Below are 12,841 nucleotides of genomic sequence, written 5' to 3'. Positions count from 1 at the left end.
AGTCGGCTTCCATCGGGTTAGCTTATGTTAGATCGACTCCTTTCGAGTTAACTTTTGTCAGATCGGCTTCTATCGGATAGACTTTTGTCGGATCAACTTCTAGTGACAGATTATCATCGGGACTGGAATGATGTTCTTCAGGCGGCGAAGGCTAGAAAGACTTGAAAAAAGATGGAAAGAAGAAAAAAGATGGAAAGAAAAAGGCAAGGTTACCTTGACGAGATCCCTCAAATGCTAAATCAAATTTGACAGAAGAAAATACTAATATAAGAGAAATTTCTCTGACAAAATAGAAAAGAATAGTAAAATGACGTGACGATTTATAGAAGGTACCATGTAATATTTATAAGAGTCAACATAGTAAACGAGACATTGGTCAAAATCAAGGTTGGAAAAAGGAGATGCATCGCTTCAGTGATGACCAAGTCGATTGGGAGTAGATAACTGATGATCGTTCACTAGAACAAGCTCTTATGATTTTCAATCCTTCTCAAGTAAATTTTAAAGTGGAGTTTTTGCTCTTGCTTGGACAAACATCTGAGCGACCGCTCAAGCACCTTTATAGGTTTCAAGTGATCGTGCCTTAACTCAGGCATCATTTAGGTAAGCAAGTTACCAAGTTACCGATCAAGAAAATCATCACATTAATCCGATGCATTAAATACTCAATGCGGCTTATAATCAGCACTGCCTATATTATATATGAGCTCATAAAAGCATGAAAAAGGGGGAACATGTCGAAGAGAAAATTAATATTCTTATTCATTTATTATGAGTTTATTAATAATAACTACATTAAAGTTAGAGGAAGGCAAAACGGAAATTCCTTGTGATTCATGAATCAATAATTGATTCATTACTCCCTCCTCTTATAATAAATGCAACTTCAATGATAAGGAAGGTGAAAGGTGTGGGGAAAATGTATAAAAATATCATAATAAAAAAAGAGAAGGTAAGATATTTCTTTGTTTTTTTTCAATATTATTCTACCATTTTTATTGTCTCTTCTAAAAACGTGACGACTTACGTCATCTCCTAGGATATTCCTTTACTTATACATTAGGAAGTCAACATTGAGGATCTCGGGATAAGATCAAATTGACGTCGTCTGTGAGAATCTCATTTACCTCAACCAAGACTCATGGAAGGCACCGACAATATTACTTTGACACAAGTGGAGTTAGATAAGATTGTATCAGATGTTGTGAAAGATGTCTTAGAGCAACATCTAGTAAACCAAGTGCAACAACAGCAAGCAAGTCAGGAGCAACCACCACCAACGATAAATACAGCAAGATCATGTTCATAACCCTCCCCATGGAGCTCTGCCTGCTGCGCAAAGGGAGCAACCCCATCTATCTCAACCCACAGTGAGGCACACCGGAGGTGTGGGGGCACCTAGGCACTCTCCAATTGGAATATATATATATATATATATATATATATATATATATATATATATATATATATATATATTTTTTGGGGGGCGTCATGAATCATCGGTTGGAAATGTTCCTTCTCGAGACCCCATTCTGCAACAAGTGCTATCCAAAACAAAGCAGGAACTTTGGTGGTTTCTCCATTCAGCGCGGAGATTCTCAAAGATCTACTGCATTGCCATTATAGACCACCTACTACAGGGGAGTATAATGGTTCAACCGCTCCTCGAGGATCACATCTACAAGTTTGAGAATATGTCATTGCTGCATCGATACTCAGAGGGGATAAAGTGTAGAGTATTCTTAACTACACTATTGAGATCTGTGCAAGGATGTTTCTCTCGGCTCCCCTCAGATTCGATTCATTCGTTCAGAGAATTTGGAATTATATTCCTACACCATTTCGCCAATAGTAGGAGGTATCACAAAACCTCCATGAACCTATTTCCTTGAAACAAAAACCGAAGGAAACACTAAAGAATTATATTCAAAGATTTAACAGAATGACGCAAGATGTTCCCTCAGCCACTTCTAAAGTACTAGTAAGTGCCTTCTTACAAGGCCTTCTGGAGGGGGATTTTTTTCAGATCTCTTGTAAGATAGCATCCAGCCAATTTTAATGATTTGCTTGGCCGCTCAAGCAAGTATGTGAACGTGGAGGAAGTTCAGTTAGCTCAAAGGAAAGATCCTAGGATGCCAACCCAACAAGATGTTCAGCTCGAGCAGAAAGCACCTCTTCTCTCGTTGAAGGCAAAAGAAGCTTACTTGTATAAACCAAGGGACCATCAAGCAAAAGGGGCAATTCATAATATAGAGACAACTCCTTCAACTCTGCATTAGGGATCACAACAATTTCCCAAGTAAGAACGTTTTTGCACTTATCATCAATCTTTGAGCCATGCCATCGAACACTGTTATTACACTCACAAGAATCAACAAAAATGAGCTTCCGCTCAGACTTGGCATAGAAAGGCGTCGTATAATTCCTCCTGGTCTACTAAACCTAGACGGGGAGGCAGCTGATCGGCAAGGAAGGAGTAACCAGAGCGGAAGCCCTTGAATCGATCAAGAGAGCCCCTGAATCGATCAGGAGAGCCCCTGAATCGATCAGGAGAGCCCTCACCATCTTCTAGAGAAGAGGAATAGAGGAGGGGAGAAAAGGGAAAAACAATAGCTCGGGAGCCTATAAATTATCAGGATCATTTCAGGTGGACCAACAGATAGTGACTCGAACTGCGCTAAGAAAATGTTTGACGGTTAGAAGTCCATGCAGTGGCAACTAGTCTCGAGCAGAGAGTCAACCTATCAACTTTGGGCCATAAGACCTAGACGAAGTTAAGACACCACACGAAGACGCTCTGGTAATATAAGCTTCAATTGCAAATTATACTGTCAAAATGATATTTGTGGATACAAAAAGTTTCGTGAATATCATCTTCAAGAAAGCTATGGACCAGATGAAGATCGATGAAGAGTTACTACCATTGACCACACCGCTGATCGGGTTCACAGGACATCAAGTGAAATCGCTCGGGATGATTTCTCTTTCTGTATCGCTAGGCGACACCACCCAGTATCTTGAGAAGACTAGAAGAACATTGTTTATGGTGGTGGATACTGTTTCCTCGTATAACGTCATCCCGGGGAGGCCAGCTCTAAATGCCTTCTAGGCAGTTGTTTCGACTTATTATCAGAAAATCAAGTTCCCAATTGGTGACCAAGTGGGGTAAGTAAGAGGTGACTAGTTGGCATCTTGGAAATACTATGTGGATGTGGTTCAGCTTAAATCACGAAAAGCTCAGAAAACCATAGAAACTCTACAAATTGCTTAGGAGTTTCCTTTATCTCTACCGGATAAAGAGGAAAAACCTCACCGACTAGAGGAAGATGAGCAAGAAGAGATCTATATTCATCCTGAGCGAGAAGACGACATCACGAGAATCTCAGCCGATCTAGAATCAAGATTGAAGCAACAACTGCTAGATTGCTTGAGGGAGAACTATCATGTTTTCGCCTAATTACCAAAAGAAGTCAAAGGTGTTTCTCTAGTGCACAAGTTGAATATCTTGCTGGATTCCTGACCGGTAAAACATAAGAAAAGACACTTCAGCATCGAGCAGAATCAAATTATCTGAGTAGAAGTGGACCAGCCATTGGAGGTGGGATACATAAAGGAGGTATAGTTCCCTGCATGGCTTGTCAATATAGCGTTAGAACCAAAGTCGAGCGGAAAGTGGAGAGTGTGCATTGACTTTCGGGGCCTCAATTGAGTGTGTTCTAAAGATTGTTATCCTCTTTCTTGTGTAGGATCGATGATGTGCTAGAGGCAGGGGGTGAATAAAACTCGTGATTTTTTCACTCGTTTCAAAAACACAAAGTAAACACAGCGGAATAAAGAATGAAAAGACAAGCAACGCTAACAAGCTTTCTTTTACTTGGTTCGAATCTTATGGAAACTCCTATTCCAAGGTCTGTGATCATTGATCGCTTATGTTGGGCAATCACTATAAATCTAGAAATACGTATAGATATTAAGTACAATTGCAATACAATAAATTTACCGACGACAATAGAAATAAAAGTCTTTCGTCGATTGTCGGAGTAGCGTCGGAGAGAGCAGTAGTTGTTCGTTCTTGATCTTGGAATTGTTGTTCTGTTTGAAGCTGCAGGTCGACCCTCCCTTTATAGCCGAGCCAAACCTAATCCAGATCCACTGATCTCAGGATCAGTCTTTGACTCGAAGTTGATCGGTCGACTGATCTAGGTGTTCGATCAACTGAACCCTCTAAACTTGCTTAGCTTCTTGTCCACATACTTCTGCCGCTTGGATAAGTCTTCATTTGGTCGACCGATCCCATCATTCAATCGACTGATCCTGCTGACCTCGCTGGCTTATCTGATCTGATCCACCCGACTTGACCACGTCGACGCCTATCCATCGATCGGTCGACTGAACCCCAGGTTCGGTCGACTGATCCTTCGGTTGAACCCGATTAGCTGGCTTGGAAGTCTACTCTGCTTGCTTGGAGGTTCGGTCGATCGATCCTCGGTTCGGTCAACCGATCCCCAGTTCGGTCGACTGATCAAAGCCGAAACTCCAACTTGCAAAATGTTAGTTTCCCTGCAAAATAGAGTTAGACAAATAACAAGCAATATATGAAAATAACTTTTGACAACCTTCGGGCTGTTCGATTCTGACTTTCAGATTTTCTTCGAAAATCCGAAGTCAAACTGACGCCTACTGTTCCATCAAAGGGTAACATATCCTCACTTACTCCTCTCAAGAGAAGTTACTTGTTACCAGACCGATCCTCCAGATTGATTGGAGTTTTGCTCAACGCCCAAAACCTCAGGTCTTCATGTTGGACGTCCGCTCCATGACCCGTCCAGACTTTTACTTGGTCCGCGACCACCAGGATTTTCACCTAGAGTCCTCAACTCTAGGAGTTCGCCCAAAGTGCTCGACCCGCTAAGACTTTCCACCTAGGGTTATCACCTCCTAGGACCTAATGTTACCTTCCCCGAGGGTTTTCCATAACCTAGGGTTACACCTCCTAGGACCTAGGGTTACCTCCCCCTAGAGTTTTCCACCTGCCTAACTGCAGCTAGGACTTTTGTCTAAAAATACTTAGGACTTTTCCTGCAAGCTTATACAACCTTGTTAGATAACAAGACATTTTAACTTTTGAATCCTTTGCCATTATCAAAACACATGTTTGATCATCTAGTGCTCCATGCACCAATAATCTCCTCCTTTTTGATTATGACAACCAGGTTCAAAAGTTAAGTAAATATATAGCAGTTTAAAGAAAAAACATTTAAAGAAAAACAACATTTAAAGAGAAAAACATAGCATTTTCTCACTAAGTATTAGCTCTCCCTTAATTTATCACTCCCTTTAACTTTTGACCATTCTCTCCTTTGCTATATATTAAAGACAATATAGGGAGGAAAGGTACATTTAGTTTTTCAAATACTTTGAAATATAATTGTCCCTTAAAAAAAAAAATTCTAAGTGGGGGGTTTAACATTGCTAAAAACTGTGAAAAATCATTTGAAAAATACTTAAGTTTTAGAAGGATAAAAACATAATTTTTGAAACTTAGTTTCTCAAAAATTTATATATTTTACCTTAACCTTTTTCTTTTAATTTAAACTTTATCCTTTTTCTTTTAATCAAAACTTTATCAAATACTTAACTTTATCAAAATCTAGTTAAGTACTTAGCTTTTTGAAAATAGTTAAAAGAAAACTTAGTTAAGTATATAAAAATTTATTTTTCAGATAAAAATATTTGAACTTGCTTTTCAAAAAATATTTTATTTAAGGTTGCTTTTTAAAAGAGTTAAACTTTATTTAAAAAAACAACTTTAACTTCCTTTTTGAAAAAAAATTTTAAAAGTATTTTGAACTTTTTAAAGAACAATACTTTGAAATTTTGAAAAAAACTTTAAATTTTAAAAAAATATTTAATATTTAGAAAATTTTTTAACTTAATTCCTTTTACTCCCTTGATTAATGTAGAAAAAAATAAATAGGATATTTTGGGGGGCCTAAGTCCAAACATGAAAATATGTAAGATAAAAATAATTATCTATTTTTCTGTTTTTCCATCTCACCATTTCTAAGTTATCAAACATGTGAATCTTATAAGTTTATGTGAGATGGATTTAGTTAGTTTTAAAAATTATTAAGTTTGAATTTGAAAATTTCAAAATGTTGAAGACAAAAGTATTTTAAATTTGAGTTTCAGAATAATTAAGTTTGAATTTTAAAATATTTATATTCGAATAATTAAATTTTAAAATTTGAAACTTTTTAAACAATATTTGAAAGTAATTATGATTTGAAAATTAATTAATCATTTAAAAATTATGATTTGAAACTTAATTATGATTAAGATTTTAAAAATTAATCATTTAAAAATAATTTAATTTGAAATTTGAATTTAAATATTGATTTTAAACTTGATCATATCTAATTTAAGTTTGTTCAGATTCAATTTTGGTCTTAATCATATTTTAATTTGAAAGTTAATAATTTACAATTGATTAAGGATTTTAGAATTTATTAAAGTTAAAAATTTGAAATTAATTATACTTTGAAATTAATTAAGACTTTAAAATGATTAATGTTATGATTAAAATTTTGAAATTAATTATGATTTGAAAATAATTATAATTTTAAAATTAATTACGATGTGAAAATAATTAAAATTTTGAAAATAATTATGATTTAAAAGTAATTAATAATTTTGAAATTAATTATGGTTTGAAATTAATAATTTTAAAATTCATTATTATTTGTAAATAATTATAATTTTAAAATTAGTTATAATTTAAAAATAATTAGGATTTTAAAATTAATTAACATTTTGAAATTAATTAGGATTTAAAATTAATTAGGATTTAAAATTAATTAATTAAAATAACATAGATTACTTAATTTGAATTAATTTTAATTGAATTGAGCTTAATTAATTTGAATTTGGTTAACTACTTTTTATTTTAAACCTAGGTCTATTTCATATTTTTCTAGATTTTCAATTAGGGAACCTTAATGGTTTTGTGAGATGGTTAATTTAATCTTCATTTCATATTAAAATCTAAGGATTGATCTATATTTGAGTTAAACTAAGATTTAATAGTTTGTTAATTAAATATTCATTTCAATAATTGACTTCCAGACTATGGCAAGACACTAAGCCTTTTGGATATGAGATCATCCATCACTTCTAGATAAATCCTTTTGAAGAAATTAAATATTTTATTTCCTTTCTGAAAATCCTAGGTCTAACTAGTTAAGTGTGAATCAAGCCTAAGTCCTTATCTAACCACTCTAAATTAAGCAATTAGTAATCATGACTAACATTTATCAATTTATATGTATGTTCATGGTAATTATGCATAGATCAAACAAATCAAGTACTTATTAGTTAAGTTAACAAGTTACACTTTTAAATTAGCTTTTAAGTTGAGTTTTGAGTTTACTGATTAATTTAGTGTTTATTGATTAATTTCATAATAAAAAGGCACTTGATTATAGCTTAGTTTGTGGAGTTTAAGTTTCACTTTAAACTTGTAATCCAAATATAGATTTTGTGATTTGGTTAAATTATTAACAATCTTTTCTAATTTATCAATTTTATCTTTTAAATTATTATTTTATTTTTCTAATTTTCTAAGAGTTAATTTCTTATTTTTATTAAATAATTTTAAATGAATTTTATTCATTGTATTATTAGCATGCATATTTAATTTTTGGGAGGGAACTAAACTAGAGAAATAGTGATTAGTTAAGATACCAACATGTGTTGCAAAAATTAGATTTTCATGTAATGTAAATTTACTGACCTTGATTTCTCTCGGATTCTTAGGTCTTCTTTTTGAGTATTGACTTTTGTAGTGACCCATCCATTTATACTTGAAGCACTCCATATGCTCCTTTTCTTTCCAGACTCCTAGCATTGATTTCTCCTCCTCCAGTCGTGCCATTCGAATCTTACGAGTAGGGCACTGGTTTTTGTGGTGCCCTCTCTCCCTACACTTAAAACAAGTTATGTGAAAAATTAAAATTTGAATTTAAACTTTTACCTCTTGGATCCATGATAGGATTCTCCCCCTTGACTGTTGCCTTCTCGAATTCAGACTCAAATTCATCTATCTTTTCTTTGGTCATTAGTGCTATGAAATTGGTCTGATTTGATTCTTCTGAGTCTGGTTCAGAGGTTGACTCTGGAGATTCATACTCAGATTCAGACTCAAGTTCTACTTGGTCTTCTGGCTATGATGGAATCTCATGAAGCTCGATCAATTTTTCTCAAAGCTCTTTAGCGTTGTTGAATTTTCCAACTCGATCAAGATCTTTATTTATCAGTCCGCATAGGAGAGTACATATTGCTTTTGTATCATCTTCAATTTTTCTCATTGTTTGTGCATCCCACTTGTCACAGGCAATGGTCACACCCTCTTCGGTGGGGAGTATGAATCTGATCTAGATTATGTTCCATATCTTCCCCGGGGTCTTTAGTTGGTGCTCTATTTGATCTTTCCAGTATATGAAATTCTCGCTAGACAAGAGTGGCAGGCGTGCGGTGTTGTAGTCTTCTTGGTAAGCCATTTAAGAGATAAATCTTGTACAGAAGAGAATAATGAAACTTGTTCTAAGACTTAGTCTTGAATTAGTAGTCACTACAACAAAAACTGCAAACGACAACGGATATTATCCGTTGTCGTAGGGTCAAAAATCCGTTGTAACTGAGGGCGTTGTAGAATGTATTATCCTACGACAACGATTTTGAATCCGTTGTCTTTGTAGACATTTGACAACGGTTTTTATCCGTTGTTGTTTATATGCTCAAAATTTGTTTATGAAGGATACGACAACGTTTTAAAACCGTTGTGGTAGATAATTTCAACAACAAATATAAACTGTTGTGGTAGACCCTTTTTACAACAGATATAAACTGTTATGGTAGATAATATTTACTCGTTTTGTATTTTACAATAGTTATAAACTGTTGTAATATAATTTTAATATGCTTTTACAACTGATAAAACCGTTGTCTTTTATCACTTTTCACAAAAAAAAAAAAAAAACCATTGTGGTTTACGTATTTTTTACAACGTTTCTAACCGTTGTCTTTAATGTTCATGTTGTAACGTGATAATACCAAACAACAATTATATTTTTAATATAAGCAAACCACTAATACAAAACATACAAAATGAGTTGTATTCATCAAATTTAGTAGTATCAAACCATAAATCACATGTTTTCCATTACTGTTCTTCATATGACTTTTACACATTAGCAAGGCAATTTATAACCTAACAAAGCTCACTCCTTGCATCCAAAATCTCAAGCCTCACGAATTGCCCGAGTTACATCCTACAAGAGAAAAATTAAACAAAACTTATCAAAGAAAAATATAAAATATAAGAAAAAAGATAATTGTAGTAAGTACTGCTTGAACTATAACTATAGAATAAACATTTCGCATAGCTCTAATACCTGGACATGAGAGAAGGATTTCTAGAATTCCAGGGCAACACTCAATGTCTACAAAACGGAAGAGAAAATTCTACATAAAATCTACATAAAATATAAAGCAATTCCAGGACAACACTCAATTCCTGTGGAATAACCGAAAAGTGAATCCAAGAGCAAGGCAGTTCAGCATAGCATCAAGGGAAAACAGCATGGTTCCTTGGTTTAAACAAGTTCAAATGGAGTAGAAGTCTCGAATTGGATTAGTCATTTGAGGATAAGTGTCTATACATCACTAAAACTAGTAGTACGATGTCACCAAGAACACTTATGAGAAACCGGGATGAAATAGATAAGGATTTAGATATTTGGCCTTAGCATCACCAAATAGCTGCATTGAAGCTTCGAGACTCATCGTTGTAAGATAGTTACATCCTAGTGAAAACTGTTAGATGATAGTTCTCAGAGCCATAAGACTTGTGCTAGAATCATGGACTAGATGGCAGTAAGGCAGATGCCATAGTCCAATAAGCTTCCTAAAACAAACAATAACATGTGAAATGAAGCATTCATAAACAAAAATAGAACAAAAAAGTATGCACATTAAAGAACCTGAATGGCTTGCATACGGTCTGTTGTGACCTCATCTGCAAATAGATCAAGAGCTTTCCCATTCTTTTTTAGTGTAATGAATCCCATTTTATCTTTGAGAGAGAAAGACCTTTCATTTGAAGGACTACAAGGAATTGTTTCAACAAAATATTGAATGATTGATCATGAATGCCATATAAACACAAAAGTGTGCAAGAAACAATTTTAACAGGAGTCACTACATGTAAGAAAGTTTGATATTGAGGTGAAAGACTTACAATTGGTAAAATTTGGTTGCCATCATGTCATGAATGTTTCTTATAAACTGCACAAGAGAGACAGATTATTCACATTACTTGCATCTTGTGTATTGAATTATAGTAAAACAACAGAACAAAGGACAATGAACATTATAATCATTTCAAAAAATTTATGGGATATAAACTAGACTCCGCATTTTTTAAACTAGTTAATCATATGACACTTATGCAAGTAATATACATGATTAAACTTACACCACAACGATGTTGGAAAAAAAAGCAGTACATCTTCTACCTTCAATGCCATGTATGCATCTTCCATGGCACGTCGTCTAAATATGAAGTCATCTCGTCGTAAGTCGGCCTGGTCAAACTCAAAATGTTTTGAAGAAAATTATACAGTTATAATTAGATGTAAAATAAATATATCAAAAGACACTTTAACAGGGTTGTTATGGTCATCAATAACAACTTCCACAAACTCCATAGTCACACAGTCATGTAATTTCTTCCATTAACTCATAAAAGAAACTATAATCCACACTTGATATCCAATATACACATAATATTATGGACAATAATTAACTTGCAATATTATGAGAAAACAAGCAGAATATTAGCTCAGCAACCAAAACTAAACTATTTCATATATTCCTTGGACGCAATCTACAATGGAGTATGTAGCACATTTCAACAAACACTTTGGTAGCTTGTTAAAGTTTTATTCAGTAACCATTCCTCCAAAAAAAATTTAAAATTATAAAGGCTGGTCATCAGTTTTTTTTTTTGCCTACATGTTGTGTTTTCCCTCCCTCTTCCACTCTGATTTAATACCCTTCCATTCCTCACATTCAAAAAAGATTTCAAATGGTTGTGAAATACATCTACCCTATCAAGTTTGGTTCAAAACACTTGCCAGATGATTGCTTCATTCTTATGAAGCCACTGTAGTTTCATTCTGAATGGAATTTCCTTTTAGATTGAGAAATAATACAATAATCTTCATTCCAGAATATTGAATATAGAGGATCTTCTTTACAACTCAAAATAAAATTTGATGATGGTTTTTCCAAATAAATAATGAAGGAAAAAGTAGAAAATCACGACTAAATAAACTGAATAATTGCTGTTAAATACTACAGAAAAAGAGAAACCTCTAAGGCCCCATCACTCCAATGCTGATCTGCTACTCTCTTCAGATCAGATTGAGCCCTGTCCTTCAAGATATGCATGAATAAATCAAGCCATGCAGATAAAAAAGAGATTTTTGGCTAAAATTGGAAAAGCTAAGCTAGAAAACATACAGTGGCTAAATGCTTCAACCGAGCAGCCTTTTCCTTAACACCAAGGTCAATCTTCCTTGTGTCCTCCCTTGCACGAGCTTCCACATTACATAAATGTTAGCACTTCAAAAATATTGAAGGAACTCTAAAGAACAAGTGAAAACTCTGTTATATTCAGATAAAGTATAGACTAAAGAAGATGTTATACCATCAAGCTTAAGAAATCCAAGTCGAAGAACAGCAGCATCTTGGCGTGCCCGATCATTTAGTCTTGTTATGCCACTAGTGCATAAAAATTCCATGGAAAAATATCACCAAAGCAAAACAATAATAAACAAGCGAAAAGATGATATCAAAACAAATGGCGACATAGTCAAAAGGTTGCACAGAAATGTAGTCTGACCATACATCTATGACCATTTGAATTAGCAATTTAGTTATGAGTAAGCTAATTAATTAAACTGGAGACTACAAAAGAAGTTTAATTGTAAAAAAAACATGAAAAAAAAAAAAGAGAATCTAGAGTATACCATATCAATCACATTTCACTCAGAATAACAACAATGAATTATTTCATAGTTTCTTAAAGCCAATGGTCTTTCTCAAAGATGTTGATCCAGTATAATTTGATACATTTGAGAATGAGATTATAAATCCACTTCGGCCAATAACTGTTATTTTGCAAGAAATCTTGCCAGCCATATTTGCAACTAGTTGATGCAACTATGCAACTTATTAAGAATTAATTAAACAGAGCGTCAACATTTATCCAATCTTCTGCAGCAAGCTTTCAGGCATATGTTGTTGAACCTTCACACATGCTGATGACCTGAAGAGTGTTAAGTTCCATATGAGCATCTCTATCAAATTATATGGTATGAGTATAAAATCATGTTAATATGTAAATTAGTACATGTAAGCACATACTACATTATCATAATCTGCACATAGCACAGGCTTCTCCTTGAGGAAAAAGGAGCTGCTCTTGGCACAAGTTCCACGCCAACATGCTAACAATCATGAGTTGGAATTACATAAATGTATCTTTTCTCTTTAAAGGAACCCCAAAAATCTCATCAATCCAAGAGAAACTAAAGATATGGGGAAAAAGACAAAGGGAAATTATAAATCGACCCCAAATACATAAAAATACCATCTTTTGATGGCAGACGAGTCGCAAGCCCCAAAATAACACAAATCACGCCGAAAAAGAATGTTGCACGCCCGGATCATGAACACTGAAGCACAAGGAAAGCAGATCCAGCCCTCCCAGACCAGA

The sequence above is a fragment of the Zingiber officinale genome, chromosome 6A, assembly GCF_018446385.1.
Source record: "Zingiber officinale cultivar Zhangliang chromosome 6A, Zo_v1.1, whole genome shotgun sequence".
Classification (NCBI taxonomy): Eukaryota; Viridiplantae; Streptophyta; class Magnoliopsida; order Zingiberales; family Zingiberaceae; genus Zingiber; species Zingiber officinale.
Note: the sequence above shows the minus strand (reverse complement) of the source record.